The sequence below is a fragment of the Hemitrygon akajei genome, chromosome 5, assembly GCF_048418815.1.
Source record: "Hemitrygon akajei chromosome 5, sHemAka1.3, whole genome shotgun sequence".
In the NCBI taxonomy this organism is placed as follows: domain Eukaryota; kingdom Metazoa; phylum Chordata; class Chondrichthyes; order Myliobatiformes; family Dasyatidae; genus Hemitrygon; species Hemitrygon akajei.
Genome location: NC_133128.1, coordinates 87,976,229 through 87,998,126, shown reverse-complemented (window position 1 = coordinate 87,998,126; position 21,898 = coordinate 87,976,229). Strand labels below are relative to the sequence as shown.

Genomic DNA, 21,898 nt, shown 5'->3' with positions numbered 1-21,898 from the left:
TCTAACAGCAATTCAGAAAGTGAAACTTTTTTCATGTTATTGTCACTTTGGTCTCGAGGAACTTCCCTCATGACCATAAACAAAGTTACCAGCGTGAGCCTTGAATTCTCTTGGCCACGCAATATCACTAGTTGAGCCATTGAGAAGGAGCGTGCCTCATTGCCTAGGATGCTGCTGGTATTTTGTAATACATGCCATTGGCAGTTCTTTAACATTCATTTTCTGAAATTCATTCATAGTGATTTTCAGTATGCTTTGACATGTACGTAACTAATACACATTGTGCTAATGTTGGCAATTCCCAGATCCCAGAAAAGGACTATTTTTCTGTAAAGGAATTTGTCCCTTCATGATACTGTGGTTTGGGCATGAGAATTTACAGAAGGAGAAATCAGGTCAACAGATTTCAAAATTAGCCTGAACCTGGACCTGAAAAGTATCGAGCAAAATACTTTCTAATGGTGAATAGTCGGAAGCGTTGGAGGTCCCAAAGAGACTTGGGGCCTGAGTCATTACCTAAACTCATTAAAAGGTTATGGACAGGTCTGGAAAATGATTTCAGTGGCAAATTGGATGCTGGCCACCTACTTCTAAATGGCCGCAGATCAGCTGTGAGCTCATGAAATATTGGAACCATGTTGAGAAAGAAATGCAAACCTCTGACTATGGTTGCGCAGTGTGTCCCTGCTGGTAGGCTCCATTCTCACCTCTGCAGAGTCTAACTCCTCAGTGGCCTCATTCACTCGCTTTATTGAGCACGACCCTGATGTCAGTTCCTTCCTGGCCAGTGGGGACAGAGCTCTTGGAGAAACCAACATTTGACTCCACTGCCCAGCCAGCTGTCTGTGCTTAAGGACATGCACCACTTAAAGGGACAACTCCCAGATCAGCAGAGATCCAGAGCAGTGAATTATAAATGGCCAACGCAGTCAATTATCATGGTATTTTGCAAAGGTTTATCGCGGTATCCCACCACTCTAACAGAATGGTAGATCACTCCTAAAGGACTGTATTGGCTTCTCCTGTCACAGCATGTCCCAGAGGTTCATTGTGTACTAAGTCACGCCATGTGCAGAATCGGTGGGGAATTCATAACATACGGAAATAGGGAAAATAAAAAATAGTACTAATGCATTATATTATGTTTGCTGGTTGGCAAGCACTCAGCATGCTGAAGGTCCTATTTTGTGCTACAGCTCTTTATGACTCTGAGAATTGTGTCGGATGCATACTTGAGGGATTAGATTAGCAGATTACTCCAGACCGCAGTAACACAGTGGTGACTCCAGTTCCATTAGCTTCCTGCTCACAGCATCTACGTAATTAGCTCTAAACTTGCTCAAACTCAATTACTGCTCCTTTCACAGAACCCAAACTAAAAAGCCTTTCGCTCACCACGGACTTCCAGAAAGGCAGACGTAATCGGAGAAATCAATGAGGAATGAAATGTAATTAGGAGACTTTGATATTTTATGAAAGTCATTGATTCCCTCTGCTCATTGCTTGTGGAACTTGACTTTGATGCTGCATTTCAAATATAACTGGTCCCTCAAAGAGATCGCAGTGGAAAATGTTCAGGTCTCGATCGAGTGAATTGTTTGCTTTAAATTCTCATGATGTCAAAGAGGATTCTTCTGAAGGTTAGCGAAATGTCAACAAGTTTTAGGAGTTTTGAACATTGTAAGATGTGCAGGTGGTTGGGAAACATTAAATTCCTGTTGTATCTAATGAAAGCACTCAGTGCATACAGATCGTTGGAAGATGTTCTGAGCTCTCCTGCCTAACTACAATAATGTAATGTTCATATTTAATTACCTTGCAGAGTACACTGACAGAATTTTTCCCAGTGGGGTGGGTCACTTGCCGTCTCTGCACACTGGACGGTGGCTCATTTGGACCAGTCACTAACGGCTCCTGCCATTGGGTGTGAGTGTCCTGGACATTATCGTGTGGATAGTCAGAGGCTTTTTCCCAAAGCTGAAATGGGTAACACGAGAGGGCAAAGTTTTAAGGTGCTTGGAAGCAGGTACAGAGGGGATGTCAGGGGTTAGTTTTTTACACAGAGAGTGGTGAGTGCGTGGAATGGGCTGCCGGCAACAGTGGTGGAGGTGAATACGACAGGGTCTTTTAAGAGTCTGCTGGATGGGTACATGGAGCTTAGAAAAATAGAGGGCTATGGGTAACCCTAGGTAATTTCTAGAGTAAGTGCATGTTCGGCACAACTTTATGGGCCGAAAGGCCTGTATTGTGCTGTAGGTTTTCCAAGTTTCTATGAGAGCGATGGCCTCCCTCGATGCTGAAGCCACATAACAGGTCCCAAGATTCTCTCAGACCCATTTTCATCTTAGATTCACACGTAAATAAATGACAGTTTATCGAAGGAGGGGTGGGACAAGGGGGTCAGATAAAATGTGGAATTGAGGTCACGGTCATTTAAGCCACTGATCGATTCAGCCAGACACTTTTGGACTGTAAGAGGGGTTGAAGTTTGTAATGCTCATTGCGAATTACAGTTACAGAGAGGCGGAGACAGTAAGTCATGCAGTCCACCAGGTCCACTCCATCCAAATGTAGGGCAGTGTCGTGTGGTATTAACCTCCAATCTCACAACCACACTGTCACCTCCCTTGTGAGAGCAACAAAACTAACAAAGGATTGTGTCCAGTTTCTGTGAGAGGGTGGTCACTGACACATTGAGGTATTGAACAGATCCCTGGATGTACGTACAGATTTTATGTACGAGTATCTGAGCTTCATTTTCACTATCATCTGGATTGAGACAGAATATCAAGAGTCTTTTGTATACCTAACATCAAGTTCCCTGGTACTGCAAAGCTCCAACGTTAGTGTGAAAAAAATCCTCTGGCTGTGGCTGTCTGCCCTTCTCAGCCCCTATTCCATCAAATTGGGTTGTTTTTGGGTTTGGAGCCTGAGGCCAGTCAAGCATTTGCAAGGTATGTTGCTTGGGCCCCAGCGCTTCCCAATCTGCATCAGGGAAAGGATCAAATGTGATATGACTTTGTGATATGGTGCAACTCAAACTACCTGCGTCTCAATATCACCAAGACCAAGGAGATGGTGGTGGACTTTAGGAGATCTAGGCCTCATATGGAGCCAGTGATCATTAATGGAGAATGTGTGGAGCAGGTTAAGACCTACAAGTATCTGGGAGTACAGTTAGACGAGAAGCTAGACTGGACTGCCAACACAGATGCCTTGTGCAGGAAGGCACAGAGTCGACTGTACTTCCTTAGAAGGTTGGCGTCATTCAATGTCTGTAGTGAGATGCTGAAGATGTTCTATAGGTCAGTTGTGGAGAGCGCCCTCTTCTTTGTGGTGGCGTGTTGGGGAGGAAGCATTAAGAAGAGGGACGCCTCACGTCTTAATAAGCTGGTAAGGAAGGCGGGCTCTGTCGTGGGCAAAGTACTGGAGAGTTTAACATCGGTAGCTGAGTGAAGGGCGCTCAATTATGGAAAACTCTGAACATCCTCTACATAGCACCATCCAGAGACAGAGAAGCAGTTTCAGCGACAGGTTACTATCGATGCAATGCTCCTCTGACAGGATGAAGAGGTCAATACTCCCCAATGCCATTAGGCTTTACAATTCAACCGCCAGGACTTAAGAACTTTTTAAAAGCTATTATTAATGCTGTTTGAGATAGTGATTTAGATGCATATCATATTTTTTTTACTGAGTTAAGTATTGTATGTTATTAGTTTTGCTAAAACAAGTGTATGGGACATTGGAAAAAAAGTTGAATTTCCCCATGGGGATGAATAAAGTATCTATCTATCTATCTAAATGTCTTGTAGGCACGGTACTGCTGATGCTAACAGGATAGGTGTGGTTTGTGAAAAGGATGAGAGAGCTTTTTGGGGATGTGGACAGTTTAAGCAGGACACAATGTGAGAAAATGCATCATCTGCTTTAAAAGGAACAAAATTGACAAGCAAATTATTACCTGAGTGGTGAAATATTGGAATCTGTTGGTGTCAATAAGGGCCGGAGTGTCTCCTGACACAAATCACTGAGTGTAAGTAGTCATTAGGAAGGCAATGTGTAAGTTGGCCCTTAATGCAAGAGGATTTAAATGCAGGAATTCAGGTATCTTATAGCAGTCATCTAGTGCCCTGATGAGAATGCACTTGGTCTCCTTGACTGAAGAAGGATACACTTTATCGAAAAACAGTGTATCAAAGATTCACTAAATGGATTCCTTGAGCATGGGTGTTGTGCTTTGAGGGAGATTAAGCAGATTGGACTTGCCCTTTGGAATTTAGAAGAATGAGAGGTGATGTCATTGAAATATATGAGATACCTTGTCAGGTTTGACAGGGTGGATACAGGAGTGTCTACAAGAAGGAATTGTGGGTGCTCAAAGTAAGGGGCCTGTCATTCAGGACTGAGATTGGAAGAAATCTCCTCATACAGAGGGTGATGTATCTTTGGAGTTTTCTCCCAATACAACTCATCACGGAGTTGATTCAGGACAGAGATTGATGGTTGTTGGGTATCAGGCAAAATGGATTTAAAGCACAAATGTAACACTGATGTCCAAGGTTAGTCACGATCTTAGTGAATGATGGGGCAGGTCTGAAAAGTAGCAATGCCCTGCTTCTAATTCTTGCAGTGAAAACTGACTGACCCACTGGGTACCCCAAGCGTCTTGTGTTTCTACTCCGGATTCCAGCATCTTCAGTCTGTAATTCGTGCATTCTGAATTTGCTCTTGTTCTGTATTACTTGCAACTATATAATCTAGTCAAAAACCACATCATTCCCCCACTCAATGAGCTACAAAGAGAGAGAGTGAGGCAAGTTGTCAAAGAGTGAGGTGTTACAGGTTTCCCCCGCTATTCAAAGGTAGAGTGCTGCTATGAGACCGTTCGTAAGCCGAAACATCGCAAAGTGGGATATATGGGAAAAATTTGTGAGCATTTCCAGACCCAAAAAATAACCTACCAAATCAACCCAAATAACACAAAAGCTAAAATAACACTAACATATAGTAAAAGCAGGAATGATATGATAAATATACAGCCTATACAAAGTAAAAATATTGTAGGTATGGTGTAGTTTAACTTATCAAACTTGGGAAGACAGCGAGCCAAAATCGATTTGGAGAGAAAAAAAATCGGCACGTACACGCATGTGCACGTACACGTGTACACACGTACACGCATGTGCACACAACTGCCCGCACAAGGCTTCACGGTCATTGTAGTCTTTCTCGGGCTAAACACACATATCAAGCGGGCATCTTTTTTTCGTAAAAGCGAAAATCCTCTTTGGTTAGCGAAAACAGGTACTAATGTAGGTCTTTCGTAACAGCGAGCTGTCGTAAAGCGAACGTTCGAAAAATGCGGGACACCTGTAATTATCGTTTTGTAGTAAGAAAACTTGATAAGGAAGTTACAGATAGAACACCATCAGAAAAGGTTAAATTAATCGACACTGCTTTGCAATTGTGTTAGGCCCTAGAATACTGTGTACAGAGCTCGCCTCCCAACCCGAGGAAGATCATACAGGAGAGCGAGTACCACAGGCACAGCAGATTGATTCTTGGGAGGTGAGATTAAACTTGGGAGTGCATAGATATCCAGGTGATGGAGGGCTGAGACCTGGGAAGCAAACATCAGGATTTGAAGCAGAGATGTCAGCCAGTGTGTAGTAAGTCAACAAGCTCTGAAGTAATGGGCAAATGGATTTACTCAGAGGTAGAAGTTTGGATATCATGGCTTATACAATCTACCAGCCGCGCGTGGTGTGTTGATGTTATTAAGTCTAGAATTGACAAAGGACTGGATGATGGTTTCAGCAGCAGGCATGCTCAAACTGGATATTGGGAATGGGAAACGGTGGTTTAGTGAAGGCTCCTGTGACACCAAAAGAGGGTGATAAAAAGCCACAAACAAGAGAAAATCTGCAGTTGCTGGAAATCCGAGCAACACAGACAAAATGCTGGAGGGACCCAGCAGGCCGGGCAGCATCTATGGAAAAGCCAGCTGATGTTTCGGGCCGAGACGTCGACTGTACTTATATCTATAGATGCTGCTTGGCCTGCTGAGTTCCTGCAGCACTTTGTGTGAGTTGATCAAAGAGGCTGATAGAAGCAACGCCTGGCAAACTGGGTTACAGCTCTGAGGACTTCAGTCTTTCTGCTGCTGAGGCGGAGGAGGTTTCAACCCAACCAATCCTGAATGGCGGACCCACGGTCTAAAATTCCAGAAGTTGCTGAGGGACCAAGGGTTTGGTGAGAGATCATCAAATGTTGGCGTGATATTGCAGTGGGCAGCTTATAGAAGGCTGGAGGTAATGGTGTGGCATGCGGAGGGGAAGCTGTCGAGCTGAGATGTGGATAGATTCGCTGGGATATAGTTGAAAATTTATGGTGTATAGCAGAATCAAGGACTGAAAAGATTGCCTGCAGTCAGCTGTACAACAGAACCACCAGGCTGCTAATGGCAGTGCCAATCAACTACAGAACTGTCACTGACAACTCCTGTTCAATTTACATTTTCCCCTTGTATTAAACCTACAGTCAAATCTGTAATAAATCAACCCTGATTAAATCAACAGGTCAGCCCTCCTGGCTAGAATAGACAGTCTTTGTCCGATTTTGAAGGCTGTCTTTGTAAGATTTCTGTGCTCTGCCCTCCTCAGCGATCTACAGTCGGCTGTAAGAGCGTAAGATCTGCAGTAGTTGCAGGAGTCGGCCGTCTGGGCTGTCAGGCCAGCTCTGCCATTCAATAAGATCGTGGCTGAGACTCAGCGCCACCTACCCTGCCTTTTCCCCAGAACCCTTGATTCTCCTACTGTGCAAAAATCTATCTAACGGTGCCTTAGATCCTGTATGCGTAATGAGATGGTCTCCACTGCATCTTTTGGCGGAAAATTCCACAGATTCACCACTTTCTGTGAAAACAGTAAGTTCAATGAAACAGTAGTCCTTGGATTAAACCCACACGTAAACTGTATCATAGATGTGTGCTCAAACTTGGTGTTAACAGATCTGGCAAGGACCAAGCGTGTGGCAAACACCATCTCCAACTAGACAGACCCTGAACCCTCCCCTTGGACGTTCACTATCAATCCGAGGCATCAGCCGCCCGGCACTCACTATGGAGCAGAATTTCAGCTGCACCAGTGGCATAAGTGCAGGAGCTGGGACTCCTACACCGAGTGACTCACCGTAAAGCTTTTGGCTTTTGACCCTTTACAAAGTGTGAGGCAGGAAGCGCGATGAATGCTCCTCGCTGGCCTGAATGTGTGCAGTGCCAACCCCTGTCAAGAAATTCAACACCATCCAGAATAAAGCAGCAGCTTCATCAGTTTGCCCCTACCCCTCCCCTCCCCACCCGAACATGGAGCCCTTCCCACCAGCACACAGTAGCTGCAATGTGTACCGTTTACTGCGGTTACCCTGACAGAACCTCCCAAATCCACGACCTCCACTGCCAGGAAGAGTAAGGGCTGACGGCACTGGGGGATACCAGCACCTGCAGGTTCTCCCCCGAGTCACAGCGTCCTGATTGGAAATGCGTTGCCACTCCTTCGGAGTTGGTGGGGTTAACGCTTAAAACTCTCTCCCAAACACACTGGCAATACCTTCAGCAGAAGGACTAAGCCGGTTCGTGACCCCTCTTCTCAAGGGTAATCTGAATGACTCCCATGTACCATAGATAATGAAAAGGGAAGTAATTCTTCTAAAATGGCTGCCCATGTATTAAATCCACCGTCAAAAGTTACAATAAATATTCTGCTATCCCTCATAGTAAATGTACACTCTGCTTTTATATTGTCCAGCCTGTCCTTGTACTGAATCTTTCATTCCAGTATTATATTTATAGTTGTCCTTGAAATAAATCCACAGTCCATATTTTGTCCAATATGCTTACCATTAACCTTGCTGTTCGTCAGACTTTAATGTTCGAGTTTTAGATGCATGTTGTGTAATGTCACTGCTTGAAGACTGAGATTATATTGTTCTTACTCCTGGTGACAATAAAGGATAGTAATCAGACAGATAGTTTAGCACAAATTTTTTAAGAAAACAGATGGAATAAATATAAAATAAAACAGAAAATGCTGGAAATAGCAGTTCAGGCTACTTCTGTGGGAAGAGAGAGAGTGTGAATGTTTCAGGTCACGTTGGAGACGAGGGAGAAGACATGGCTGCCAGAGTAGGTTTTGGTTAACGCTTTCTCATGGGGGAGAAGGGAAAGAGACACTAAAACAAGAGAGTCAAAGGAAAGGTGAACGTCTTCAAGTGAAGTATTCCTGGAAGAGTGGGAATGAATTCATCAAGTACAAGAGATAGTACAGCACAGCCAGTACTAGAACTGTCGAGCAAGAAAATTGGTGTGAAGTGCATGTTTTTAAGGATTAATTGTTGCATTAAAATCAGTTGCAAAAAGCTCTTGATTGGTGACAGAGTGTCTGACAAATTGTTTCAGACCTTAAGTCTAAAGTATGCAGAATAAACAGGGTAATACAACCTTACAGGATATGTTTGATGCCTGAATGTGTAGCCAACAGACAGAATGTGCTTTGAAAACCAATTCTAAATGACACGTCAAAGCATTGGCCCATACCCCAGCACTAACAGCAGCTTTGGGAAGAGCGACTCTTTGGTCAATATCGATAATTTGTGCTTGGACAGTTGTGGAGATTTTGTTCTATTGAGGTGAAGTTTCAGGTTTAGAGGGTTGATGATGCAATTACTGGTCACAACCAGCCGCAGGAGACTGACTGAACAGAGGAAGCAAAGGGCAACGGGAAAGACTAATCAGGAGGAATTGTCCCCACATCACCCAGTAGGAGTTCCAGATCAAAAACAAATGTTCCTCCTCACACCACCACTGCCCACCCACACCCTATTCCCTTCCTCAAATCTCAGATCTGAACGTCAGTCTCTTCAGCAATCGCTGGCAATCCAAAGGGAACAGAAAGCTTTTCAGTCACGAAGAGGGTGTGGGATTTCTCCAAAAAGGTTTTAAGAACATTGCTGAATCTTCTCCTCTGTCAGTCTTGTGATCACTTTCCACAGCAGGGTGTCGGCTTTGGGGCTCCGGAGTTGGATATGGCCTGCTTAGTGGACAACTGGTATTGTTTTGTGATGGTCAGTGGACTATCGATGCTGAGGACGTTTTCCTGGAAGTGCTTATCCTTCCGATGGATTTGGAGGATTTTGGTGGTCTGAGGCCTCAGAAGCAGGTCAAAGGGCAGGGCTCACAGCTGCTCGATACACCAGGAGCTCTGAGGTCTCGAAAGTGAAATCCTTCATCCAATCATTTGGAGACATAGGACCTGATTCACGTTTTCTGAAGCATTATTGACGGGGTTGGTGACGTGTGGCCAAAACAGATCCACCGAGCACTTTGCTGAGCATTTGTTGATGGTGACCCAGATTCTGCCCCTCACCTACATGCTAGGGACAATTGACCTTCCAGTCTGTACATTTGGCGGACATGGGGGGAAACCAGAGCACTCGGGGAAACCTATGTGGTCAGAGGGAGAGGTTGCATACTGGATACCAGAGAGGAGATCTACTGTCCCTTCCCAGTCTGTCCGAGATGGGACTCCAGGCCAGTGGCCTTTAGAGAGGAAATCTGCTGTCCCTACCCAGTCTGATCTACACGTGACCCCAGGCCAATAGTAATGGGGTTAATACTTAACCTCTGCCTGAAATGACCCCAACACACTTCAGTGGCAAAAGAAACAATTTTTTTTAAAAAAGAAACCTGCAGATTCTGAAAACCTGAAATAAAAATGGAAAACACTGGAAATGCTCAGGCAGCGTCTATGGAGAAGGGAAAAGTGAACGTCTCAGATGTGCAGAATACTCCGGGGCAAATAGAAATGGCAGATCGCCATTGATCATTACATCCGAGGAACGGATGACAGAACAGTCACAGGGTGCTGCTGTCTCTCAGCTCCAGAGATCTGGGTTTGATCCTGACCACTGGCATACGTTCTGCCCGTTACCACATGCATTTCCTCCAGGGGCTGCTGTTGCCTCGCACATCGCAGAGCCGTGCGAGTTAGTAGGTTAACTGGGCACTGCAAGTTGTCCCTCGTGTGGGTGGCTGGTAGACTCGAAGGAAGAGAAATAAGAAAACAATGTGATTAGTATTAGCTTATTGATGATCGGTATAGACTCAGAGGGCCACAGGGGTAAAGGACCTGTTTTTGTGCTGTATTCCCTGTGCATCTGGTTGCTGTATGGAAGTTTGGACATTGTGACACTGAAATGAGAATGTTTCACGTAAATGCAAGTAATTTCACCCTTTATGCATGAATGTAGGCAGGACACGGCCCTGCAGTTACCTCGCAGCAACAGAATAAGATCTGTTTGAGATGTTGTTGTTCCCCTTTCCCAGGCGTTTCATCTGAAAAGAGCCACCTTGTTAGCTCCTCTGTTAATGATCCACCCACGTCTCAGCAGGCAGCTTATTGTACCTTGGCAACGTCTGCTGACGCCTTCAGCCATTCTCTGCAGGGATAAGTGCTTTCAGATCACCTGTGCTCCCCACTCTGATAGCATGACAAGAAGCCTTTCTGTTTCACAACTGCCCTGCTTGGCATGGGTGGAGGAGTGTGGGCAGAGTGATTTATGTAAGTGCTGTGTTTTCTATTTATCAATCAAAATGTATCACTGGGGTTGCGAGGGATAGATCCAAAAAGCTTTTCATCACCTTTCCACAGCAAAAATGTGCTGTAAATTGGAGCGAACAGCTTTCCGGAGTAAAACTAGGTTTTCATTGACTTTGTGGCCTGGATTTCAGGCAATACGAGGTGCTAGACCCTGCTGATACATGTCAAAGATTGAAAGTACATTTATTATCAAAGTATGTGTGTAGTATACAGCCCTGCGATCGTCTTCTGCACAGACAGCCACAAAACGAAGAAAACCACGGAACCCGTTCGGAGAAAAAAATATCAGCTCCCCCCCCCCACATCTGAGGAAAAACAAATCACATAAATGGCAACAAAAATTGAGAAAAAAAACATAAAACACAAAATCAAAAGTATCCAAGCATATTCATTTGAGCTTGGTGTTCGTTGTCTGCAAGTTGCCCTGAGTCAAAATTGTCAAAATAGCAACAAGAAAAGGAGAGACTAAACCAGAAATACATTTAGCATTCAACACCATAATTCCATCGAGGCTCAACAAGAAGCTCAGGCCTTCACCCTGTCTTGTGCAGCTGGATCCTGGACATCCTGTCAGATCGCCGGCAGGTGGTAAGAGTGGGCTCCCTCACCTCCACCCCTCTGACTCTCAATACAGGAACCTCTCAGGGCTGTGTACTGAGTTCCCTCCTTTACTCTCTGTATACCATGATTGTGTCACCACCCACGGCTCTAATCTGCTAATTAAATTTGCTGACGACACTACATTGATTGGCCTTATCTCAAACAATAACAAAGTGGCCTACAGGGAAGAAATAATCTCTGACACGGTGGTGTCAAGAAAACAACCTCTCCCTCAATGTCGCAAAAAACAAAGGAGCTGGTTGTGGACTACAGGAAGAATGCAGATGCGGTAACCCCTATTGACATCAATGGATCTGGGGTTGAGAGAGTGAACAGCTTCAAGTTCCTCAGCATTCACATCACCGAGGATCTCACGTGGTCAGTACACACCAGCTGGGTGGTGAAAAAGGCACAACAGCGTCTCTTTCACCTCAGACGGTTGAGGAAGTTTGGTATGGGCCCCCAATCCCTAAGAACTTCCTACAGGACAACTGAGAGCATCCTGACTGGTATGGGAGCTGTACTTCCCTCAATCGCAGTACTCTGCAGAGAGTGGTGTGGACAGCCCAGCGCATCTGTAGTTGTGAACATGATTCAGGACATTTTCAAAGACAGGTGTGTAAAAAGGGCCTGTAGAATCATTTGGGAACCAAATCACCCCAGCCACAATCTATTCCAGCTGCTACCATCTGGGAAATGGTACCGCAGCATAAAAGCCAGGACCAACGGGCTCCGGGACAGCTTCTTCCACCAGGCCGTCAGACTGATTAACTCATGCTGATTTGAGTATATTTCTATGTTACATTGACATTATTATAAATTACTATGATTGCACATTTAGACAGAGACGTAACGTAAAGATTTTTACTCCTCGTGTATGTGAAGGAAGTAGGAAATAAAGTCAATTCAATTATAATATGAATTTGTGCCAAGCAAGGTGCACTTGGGAAATGTGACGTGCCATAAGTTGTTAGGTCATTTATTATACCATTTCATTATTAGTGTCGTGAGAACAGATGTTTGTCTGCAAACTCCCTGCCTAGTTCACCAATTGGCTCTATTAGACCACAATTCAATTAACATCTGGAAAATGGGCTGGTGGTTAAAGGAATGAATGAGCTGGTGTTCCTGCAGCATCAAGCAATCTCACAGGCCCAGAAATGGGATACTTTAAACTATGGAGTTAGTAGATCTTGACATAAGTCATGGTAAGCTGAAGAACAGCAGCTCATCACTCAACTTGTATGTGACATCACTCAGAAGTCATACATTGAATTGAATCATTGCACAGATTACTAGCCTCTCCAATTTTCTACCTCATCTCCAGAACTTGAGAGCTTAAGTTACAAGTAAAGGCTAGATCAAGTGGAACTGTTTTCCCTGAAGTGAATGAGGCTAAGGCGTGACCTTAGAAAATTAATAAAATCATGAGGGGCATAGATCAGGTGAATGGTCAGCCGTTTTTCCTGGTGTGTAAGTCTAAGGTTGAAAGTGAGATGGGAAAGATTTAAAGAGGAATTGAGGAGCAAGGTTTTCACACAGAGGGTGCCAAGTGTATGGAAGGAACTTTCCGAGGAAGTGTTAGAGACAGGTACAACCACAATGTTCAGAAGACCTTTGGATAGGGAAGCTTTGGAGAGATATGGGTCCATTGCAGTCAAATAGGAATAACTAAGGAGGCACCTTGGACAGATTGGGCCACAGGGCATGTTTCTATGCTATATAACTCTATGACTAAATACCTCTATATAACTCCCTTACTATATAACTATGTACAGTAACTCAATATAACGCCCTGACTAACTCTATATATATGTAACACTATATAACTCCCTGATTATATAACTGTGTACAGTAATTCCATGACTATATGACATATTGAATTCGTTGCTTTTCCTTCCTCCTCTTGGTACTAAGCTTCCATTTTACGTCATGTTCCCACCCTGCCCAGGGACACTGTCCACGCTCTCTCAGTACTTCCCACCTTTCACTTCCTGTGCCCCTTCCCTTCCACCTTTCTCTGAAACTTCTTTCTGACTATTCTCACTTTTGTAAAAGTCTGTTTTACCTGAGACCTTAACACAGCTTCTCCCTGCATAATCACTGCCTGATTTAATGAGTACTTACAGCAATTATTTCAAGTTTTTCTTCTTAATTTGCTATGCTCATATGGAAGGGTTTGAGAGCTTCTGCTCATTATAGAGGTTGAATAAATGTATGTTGCTGTTGTTAATTTGATGCTGATTCACACTCCTTCTTTCTCAGTAATTGCACTCTTCCTTTTTGATCACAAAATCTGATTGTTTAAGGTAAAGTGTTGGTTACCTTAATTTCAGTCACTCCTTCAGGAAGACATACTTTTGAGCAAAGATATAGTGGGAGCAATCTAACCAATGATCAGAGAGATGGTGAGGAGAGTATAACCAACGAACAGAGAGAGATGGCAAGAGAAATCTAACCAATCAATAGAGAGATGGTGGGGGTAGTCTAACCAATGAGCAGAAAGTTGGTGGGGTAGTCTAACCAATGAACAGAGAGGTGGTGGGGGTAGTCTAACCAATGAGCAGAGAGGTGGTGGGGTAGTATAGCCAATGAACAGAGGGGTGATGGGGTAGTATAGCCAATGAGCAGAGGGGTGGTGGGGTAGTATAGCCAATGAGCAGAGGGGTGGTGGGGTAGTATAGCCAATGAGCAGAGGGGTGGTGGGGTAGTATAGCCAATGAGCAGAGAGGTGGTGGGGGTAGTCTAACCAATGAGCAGAGAGGTGGTGGGGTAGTATAGCCAATGAGCAGAGGGGTGATGGGGTAGTATAGCCAATGAGCAGAGAGGTGGGGGGGTAGTATAGCCAATGAGCAGAAAGGTGAGATGAGAAATATAAACAAAGAAAAAAGGCTGCCAAAGGAGGTGACTGTTCAGACACTCTGGTTCCCATCCCCCTGCATCTCTAGTTTAACACCCCCACCCTGGTGCAGCAGTAGCAAGCCTTATTAGTCCCTTCCCAGTTCAGGTGTAGACCATCTCTTCTGTACAGGTCCCACCTTCCCTGGAAGAGAGCCCAATGGTCCAAAAACATCAGAAGCCCTCCCTCCCACATCAACTCCTTAGCCACGTGGTTAGCTGTATAAACTTTCCAGTTCTGGCTTCACTAGCACTGGCACGGGCAGCAATCCTGAGATCACAATGCTGGAGAACTTAGCACCTAACTCCCTGAACTCACTTTGCAGAACCTCATCACCCTTCCTACTCACCTGCTCACCCTCCCTCTTAAGAATGCTCTCAATCCTGGCACCTAGGAATCTCGTTCTCATCCACGAACTGCTTTCTGTTCCCCTCACTAATGAATCTCCTGTCACCACAGCTCACCTCTTCTCCCCACTTCCCTCCTGAGTCACAGAGTCAGTCTCAGTGCCAGAGACTTCCCTCTGCCAAGTCATTCCCTCCCCCTCCCCGACAGTATCCAGAGTGATAAACCTGTTGTTAGGGGGGGGGGGATGGCCATAGGGGTTCTCTGCACTGGCTGTTGTTTAATCCCTTTCTCTTCCTGACTCACCCAGTTTCCTGTAACCTGCACCTTAGGTGTAACTCTCTCTCTATACATCCTCTATCATCATCTCGGCCTCCCAAGTCATTCCGGTTCCAGCTCCGGCTCCTTAATGTGGATTGTTAGAAGCTGCAGCTGGATGCACTTCTCACAGTTGTAGTCATCAGGGACACTGGAAGTCTCCCTGCCTTCACACATCACGCAAGTGGAGCAGGCCACTATCCTGCACGTCATCTCTACTGTCCTAGCTGAGCAGAGAGAACGAAGGAAGAGCGATAAACTTTGGGGGGGGGGGGAGCGTGTGGGGGTGAAGAACTCTACCTACAGCTTTTTTGCATTCTCTCACTTAAGGCTCTCCTCACTGGCCTCGAGGAGTTAAAGCCTCAGAATCCCCCTCTGACTGTCCACTGTCCACACTGCTGTGCCGCCACTGTAAAGGGGAGTGTGAGTTGTGCAAATTCTCCTGAAGTCGATGATCATCTCCTTTGGCTTGTTGACATTGAGGAAGAGGTTATTCGCTCAGCATCAAACTCTTGCACCTCTTCTCTGCAGGTCGTCTCGTCGTTGTGTTGAGATTGACTGGGAAGGAGGAACGGTTATGCATCCTGATTATCCCATACCAAGCTGGAAGCCTGGCACAGTGGGTGTGTTTAGGCAGAGGAGTAGGAGTTTGTTCAGCAGGGTCTGTGGGACAATAGAGTTGAATGTCAGTCTGAAATCCAGAAACAGCATTCTGACATAAGTGTCCCTGTTTTCTAGATGTGTCAGGGCCAGGTGCATGACAGATACTAAGGCATCTATCATAGAGACGTTCTGTCAGTAAACATATTGGTGTGTGTCCAGTGTGGCAGGAATGGTGTTTTTGCTACGTGCCATTACCAACCGTTCAGAGTAGTTCTGGGTGAATGGCATCCGTGTCATTGGGTGGTAGTCGATTAGTTCTGGAGATCTAGACATCTTTGGTACAGACAGCAGCCTGGCTGAATGAAGTATTGAAAATGTCTGTAAGCTGGTGAGCACACTCGCTGGGTACTTGGCCTGCAATGTTGTCTGGCCCAGCAGCCTTGACTCTCCACAGAGCCCTTCTCGTTTCTGCTGCTCGCCTGGAAGTCAGGTAGCTTTCGTGGCTGACAAAACTGGTACAGTTGTTACTGGTGGTGTTTTTCCTTGCCTAGTCACTAATACACGTGCCAAGAGTATGAGAAAAAGTGTTTTGATTTGACACTAAACCTCACAACTTTTTTTGTTTAGAGGGGATATAGAAAGGAAAGTGTTTGGAATGTACCTTCTGACAAGGTGAGAGAGGCAGTACTCTCTTAGCATTTCAGAACGGTCTAGACAATCACATGCATAGAATGGCCTTGTCTGGAAAATGGGAGGGAAAATTGCATCTCATTATTAGTGTAGTAACAAGAGGTTCATGCAGTGTGACACCTACTCGTTTGTGGCCAGGAAATTAGCTTGCTCCTTCTGGGTTTGTCTCAGCATCTCGGGCCCAGTGGAGCACCGTCCTTATTGATTTCCAGACCCTGCTCTGACTTCCCTCAGCATCTCGGAACGAAGAAAAGGAGCAACTGGAAACCAGAAACACATCGTAACGTGAACTACAGAGTTAAGTCTACCAAACCGCATCGATTACACGTTGCCCAAGACTCGTGGAGACTTGGGGCAACAAACGAGAGGGAGAGAGAGTGTTCGAACATAGGGACCTTCCTCCAGGAGCAGCGAGTGAGGGGGGCAGAGAGAGAGAGAGATCATTCACATGCAGGTAGATGGCACTGAACACTTGCTCACTTTCGATCTCCTCTTCATTGATTTCAATCTTCCTCAGTAGGACTGGTGGGAAAAGGAGTCGATTGTAGGCTTACACTGTGCCTCCAGGCCGCACACTTCACTCAACCTCATTGAACTCCCCTGGAGACAGCAAAGAGACAGGTCACACACTCAGCCTGAAAACACACACCAAAATGTAGATCACAACAGTAGCAGAACCACATTTGAATGAAAAAGACAAAGTAAACTTAGTGAAAGAAAAGGTTTCGTGAACTGTCTGAAGGGTGACGCCTTGGTCGCATTGTTCGCTGGTGCCATCTTCTTCCAGAGGTTGCAAGTCCTAAATTAACCCTATTCTTACCAAGCTCCCATCAACTACCTCAGATTCAACCATTCACCTATACACCAGGGGCAATATACAGTGGACAGTTAATGCATGTCTTTGCGATATGGGGGAATATTTAGAGTATCCAGAGGACACTCACTTAGCCACAGAGAGATCATGCAAACTCCACATGGTTCAATAGCAATAATTTAATGATGAGCCAACTGTATGGAGTCATTCTGAGAATACACATTCCAATCTTCACGTCACTGGTGTTCGGGAATAACTTCAAGCTTCAGACTGGTTCAGACCTACAGGGTACAGTTCTTGGGGATGACCAATGGATTGCACACCCATATTTAAATATAGCAGCTGTAACATCTGCTGAGCCTGGGGGAGGTGCCACATGAACTGTTCAGCCAATCAGGGAGAAAGCTGGCCAGCTCCAATCAAATCAGCCTGGTAACATGGGACTTGTCTGTCATTGGATGACCCAACCCAAGCAGAGAATGAAAAATCTCTTTTTTTTTAATTTGTTTTACTTGGGTTTACCTTTTGTGATCTTTCCTTTTCCTTGGTAATTCTGTAAGATCTGATTAATGAAATTCTTCTACTCCCTCCCTCCTTATTAAGTTTAAATGATTCTCAGTTGTATGAAAAATTAATCTCTTTCTCCTTGCCATGCACAATTATCCCAATCCGTTTCACTTACATGGTTCAAAGATGCAACTGCATCTGTTAGTCTTACAGTTCCCAACATCAATCTATTTCTGTGTTCATTCCCTGCCGTGAAGCTTGTTAATAACACCAATTCCTCACATTTTCCCCACTTCCTACAGGTGATTTGCCTTTCCTGTGCTCATATCGGCTCCTCCCCAAGTAAATTATCGTGACGGGTGGTTCTCAGAGCTGTTCTCTCCTCTTTCCACCGTTCCCCCACCCTTCCACTGCTGAAAAATCGCAGCGCTGTTTTTCCAAACGGAGCAGCCTGCCAGTCTAGCTGCCCCTGCAGTCTCTTGGCTCCTTTCCTCTTGAAGTGCCAGTTGTCATTATGTGAATAATATTTCCAGAGCAGCTTGGTAGCTGCATCGTCAGAAGCAGTTGATCTCGGGCACCCGTCTCCCTGAACCACAGCACACCCCAAAGAGATCTGCCACCATCGGCCTCTACGCCGGAAGGCCCTTTCTGCCTCTCCTCTGATTCTGTGTCATCGACCTGCCGAGCAGGGTCCAGAGTCATTTGCTGTCTGGAAGCCCTTTAATCACGCTCTGCTCTTCTTCCCTTCGACGAGCACGGCTTTCCCAGAACCTTTGATCCTCAGTCAACAACTTCAGATTGGTGGAAAGCAATGTCACACGGCGCTTCCACAGATCCCTTAATGGCCGTCTCCTGTTGTGCCACCCTCGTTTCCCTGGGCCACGCTGTGTTGCGGAGGCTTCAGCTCTAATGATCTTGCTGTGGCCTATCGAGGGGTCTTGCAGATGCCAGCACTGAGGCGAGCAGCCATTCAAAGGCCATACCATCTCAGTACAAGCAGAAGTGGTGCTCCTTTAGGTGTGGCCTCATCAGAGGATGGAAAAGAGGGAGGAAGAGGGCTGCAAGGGAGAAGGACTGGAATGGTGGAGGCGCGGGCTCGTTTACTAGGAGGTTGACGTGGAAACTTCTGCCAGTAGTGAGAGTGCAGTTTGTCAATGCCTGCTCTGGGGAAGTTTGCCAGGCAGACGCTGCCTCCTGTAGACTGAGGCAGAAGGAAACGAAGTCTTCTTTCACTGGTTATGGAGCAGGGCCGGTTCTCCTGAGTGCAGTCGTGAGCAGCAAGCAGAGAGATGTCAGCAGAAGCCTGGGTTAGTAGGTTCTTTGTCTCCTGACTCCAGGCTCCTGTGGTCCTGGTTCAGCTTCAGCCTCCGATGCTCTCTGTGTGGGTTTTATTGATTTATCGATTGGTATTCAGTACGGAATAGACTTTCCCAGCCCTTCGAGCCACGCAGCTCAGCAACCCCCTGATTCAGTTGTAGCCTAATCACGGGGCAACTTAAATGACCAATCAACCTACCAACCGGTACATCCTTGGACAGTGGGAGGAAACCGGAGCACCCGGAGGAAACCAGAGCACGCGGAGGAAACCGGAGCACCCGGAGGAAACCCACGCAGTCGCGAGGAAACCGGAGCACGCGGAGGAAACCGGAGCACCCGGAGGAAACACATGCAGTCGCGAGGAAACCGGAGTACCCGGAGGAAACCCATGCAGTCGCGAGGAAACCGGAGTACCCGGAGGAAACCAGAGCACGCGGAGGAAACCGGAGCACCCGGAGGAAACCCACGCAGTCGCGAGGAAACCGGAGCACCCGGAGGAAACCCACGCAGTCGCGAGGAAACCGGAGCACCCGGAGGAAACCCACGCAGTCGCGAGGAAGACATGCTAACTGCTTACAGGCAGCAGCGGGAGTTGAACCCGCGTCGCTGGCGCTGTGAAGCATTGTGCTAACCACAACTCTACAGTTCTGACTTTACACATAGTCCCTGTGACTGCACGGGTTTTCTGCCACATCTCAGAGACATGCAGACTGGTAGGTTCGCTAGTTGCTGTTGATGAGACTGGTGTAGGTGTCTCTGGTTAGCACTGAATTTAGGCTGAGGAACCCATTCCTGCTGACTATATTTATTAGGTTCAGGAGTTTCCTAATAACGTGGCCACTGAGTGTATGTGGTTTTTTTGCTGCTACGTGGTTCGATGTGTTGTGTATTCAGGGATGCTGCTCTGCATACTGCTGTTGTACCTCACGGTTATCTGAGTCACTGTCACCTTCCTGTCAGCTTCAACCAGCCTGGCCATTCTCTGGCTTCTCTCATTAACAAGGCATTTTCACCCACAGAACTGCCTCTCGCTGGATTTTTTTTTGCTTTTCACACCATTCTCTGTAAACTCTAGACACTGTTGTGTGTGAGTCAGCAGTTTCTGAGACACTCAAACCACCCCACCTGACATCAATAATTATTCCATAGGCCAAGTCACTTAGATGACATCACTTGCCCGTCCCGATCGTTGGTCTGAACAAATCTGAACTTCTTGACCACGCCTGCATGTTTTTGTGCATTGACTTGCTGCCACAAGACTGGCTGATTAGATGTTTGCATTAATGAGCATCTGTACCTCATAAAGTGGACGCTGGGTGTGTGCGACTCTGCAGCTATACCCGGTGGGTCCCACTGGACAAGTTTGGAAGAGGTCCAATTATCTGTACACCTGATGTCACGCAGCAATCATAATTCAAATAATTTAGCTTCTTTATGCCTAATGCATTTTCCTGCCTCCACCAAATTTCTTAATCTATCATCAGAGATGAGTAAAGGCTCAATTTTCGCGATCGTTGAAAGCTGACCTTAACCTTCAAATGGTGCCATTTGGCTTTAAACAAGGCAGACATACCAATAAAGCTTTCAGAATCCTGGGCATTATTTATAAAGGCACAGCACAAAAAAACATAAAATATGTTAATCAAAAGCACACAGAAAGCTTTTTAGTGCTCTGGAATTTGTCCCGGTCTTTCATAGGACTTAAAATTCAAAGGAACTTAATGCTGAATCTTGATAAATCACTGATTGGGCCTCAGCTGGACTGTATAATTCCAGGCACCATACTTTAGGATGGATATTACAGTTCAGGGAAGGGTGCGTGGAGATTTAGCTGGCACAGTTTCAAGGATGCAGACTCCATTTAAGTGGATGCGTTGTGAAAGTTGGAGCTGAATCCCGAGAGTGAAGAAAATGCTGGGAAATTTAATGCCGTTATTCAGCTTCTGAAAGGTTTTTCTGGAATTAATAAAGAGAAACCTTTTTTTCCCATCGGCAGTGGAATTGGCCACATCTGAGGTAATTCAAAAAAGAAGCATAAGAATATTATTTCATTCAGTGCGTCATCCTGATTTGGAGTTGAATTGTTGGAAGTTATGGTGGAAACATCCAACAGAGGCCAGTATGTATGTTCAAAGATGAGAAATTTGGAGTGCTGTGAAAGGAGAGCACAGATGCTGTATGGATTATCCATATTGCTCTTTGGAAGGGCCAATATGGATAGACAGGGCAGGGCAGCTTATGATTTTAGTATTATTAAGGTTTGTTCAAATCGTTGTATGTTGCTTCCTCTTGAAACTTTCACTTCTGTGACAGTATTGGAGAGACAAAAGAGCGAGAGGCTGAATTGGATACAAGGTACAAACTTGCAGATTGGCTCATCTGTTACAGCGGCCAGCATGTAATATGTACTCATGCATAAATGTGGGAAGATATTAACAGCTTCGGTACTTCATCCCAGTGTGAAATCATGTAATTCCCTCCCAAACAGCAGTGTGGGAGTAACTTCACCAAGGCAGCTTACCCCCACCTTCTCAATGACGTTCTCTGAACGTCCAGATCTAGAAAATTAAATCTATTAAAAGAAAAGTCAGTACTCTTGGCATTCAGAAGATCTTATTGTAATTTGTAAGATCCTAAGAGGCTATGATGAGATGTTCCCACTAGTGGGAGTGTCTTGAATGAGGGGATATGGTTACAGATAAGGGGCTGGTCATTTAAAACTGAGGTGTACAAGAATTTCTCACAGAGGGTAGCGAACCTTTTATCCTGGAGGACTGTGAAGGCCTGATGAAATAAGTAAGTGTCTGAAAGATTGGGGATCTGAGAGGGAACTGGTACAGAAGGAGGATCTGAGGCTTGGAACAGGTTACACATGGCCATACTGAACGGTGGGCCAGGCTCGAAGGGCCACATGCCCATTCCTGCTCCTGTTCCTTTGCAAGATGAGGATTGGCATTGAGTGGCTGGCATAGTTCAGTGAATCCATGCTAACACTTCTGTGCTGTGCTGAGGGGGGATGCACTGAAGCATTACACTGGGGCTTTGCCTTCTCTTACAGATCATACCACTGAGCAAAGGGGGGCTGGGCTTACCTCTAGTACTCACTGCAGTGATACTATGAAATAATTTCTGGCCATTAACAGGTTT

The 21,898-nt window shown here is 45.6% G+C and overlaps 1 protein-coding gene across 9 annotated transcripts in view; it reads left to right on the top strand.

Annotated features, from left to right (window-relative positions):
• enox1 (ecto-NOX disulfide-thiol exchanger 1) overlaps nucleotides 1–21,898 on the top strand; it is a 312,484-nt gene that overhangs the window by 151,764 nt on the left and 138,822 nt on the right. The gene's annotated exons all lie outside the window — the stretch shown is intronic.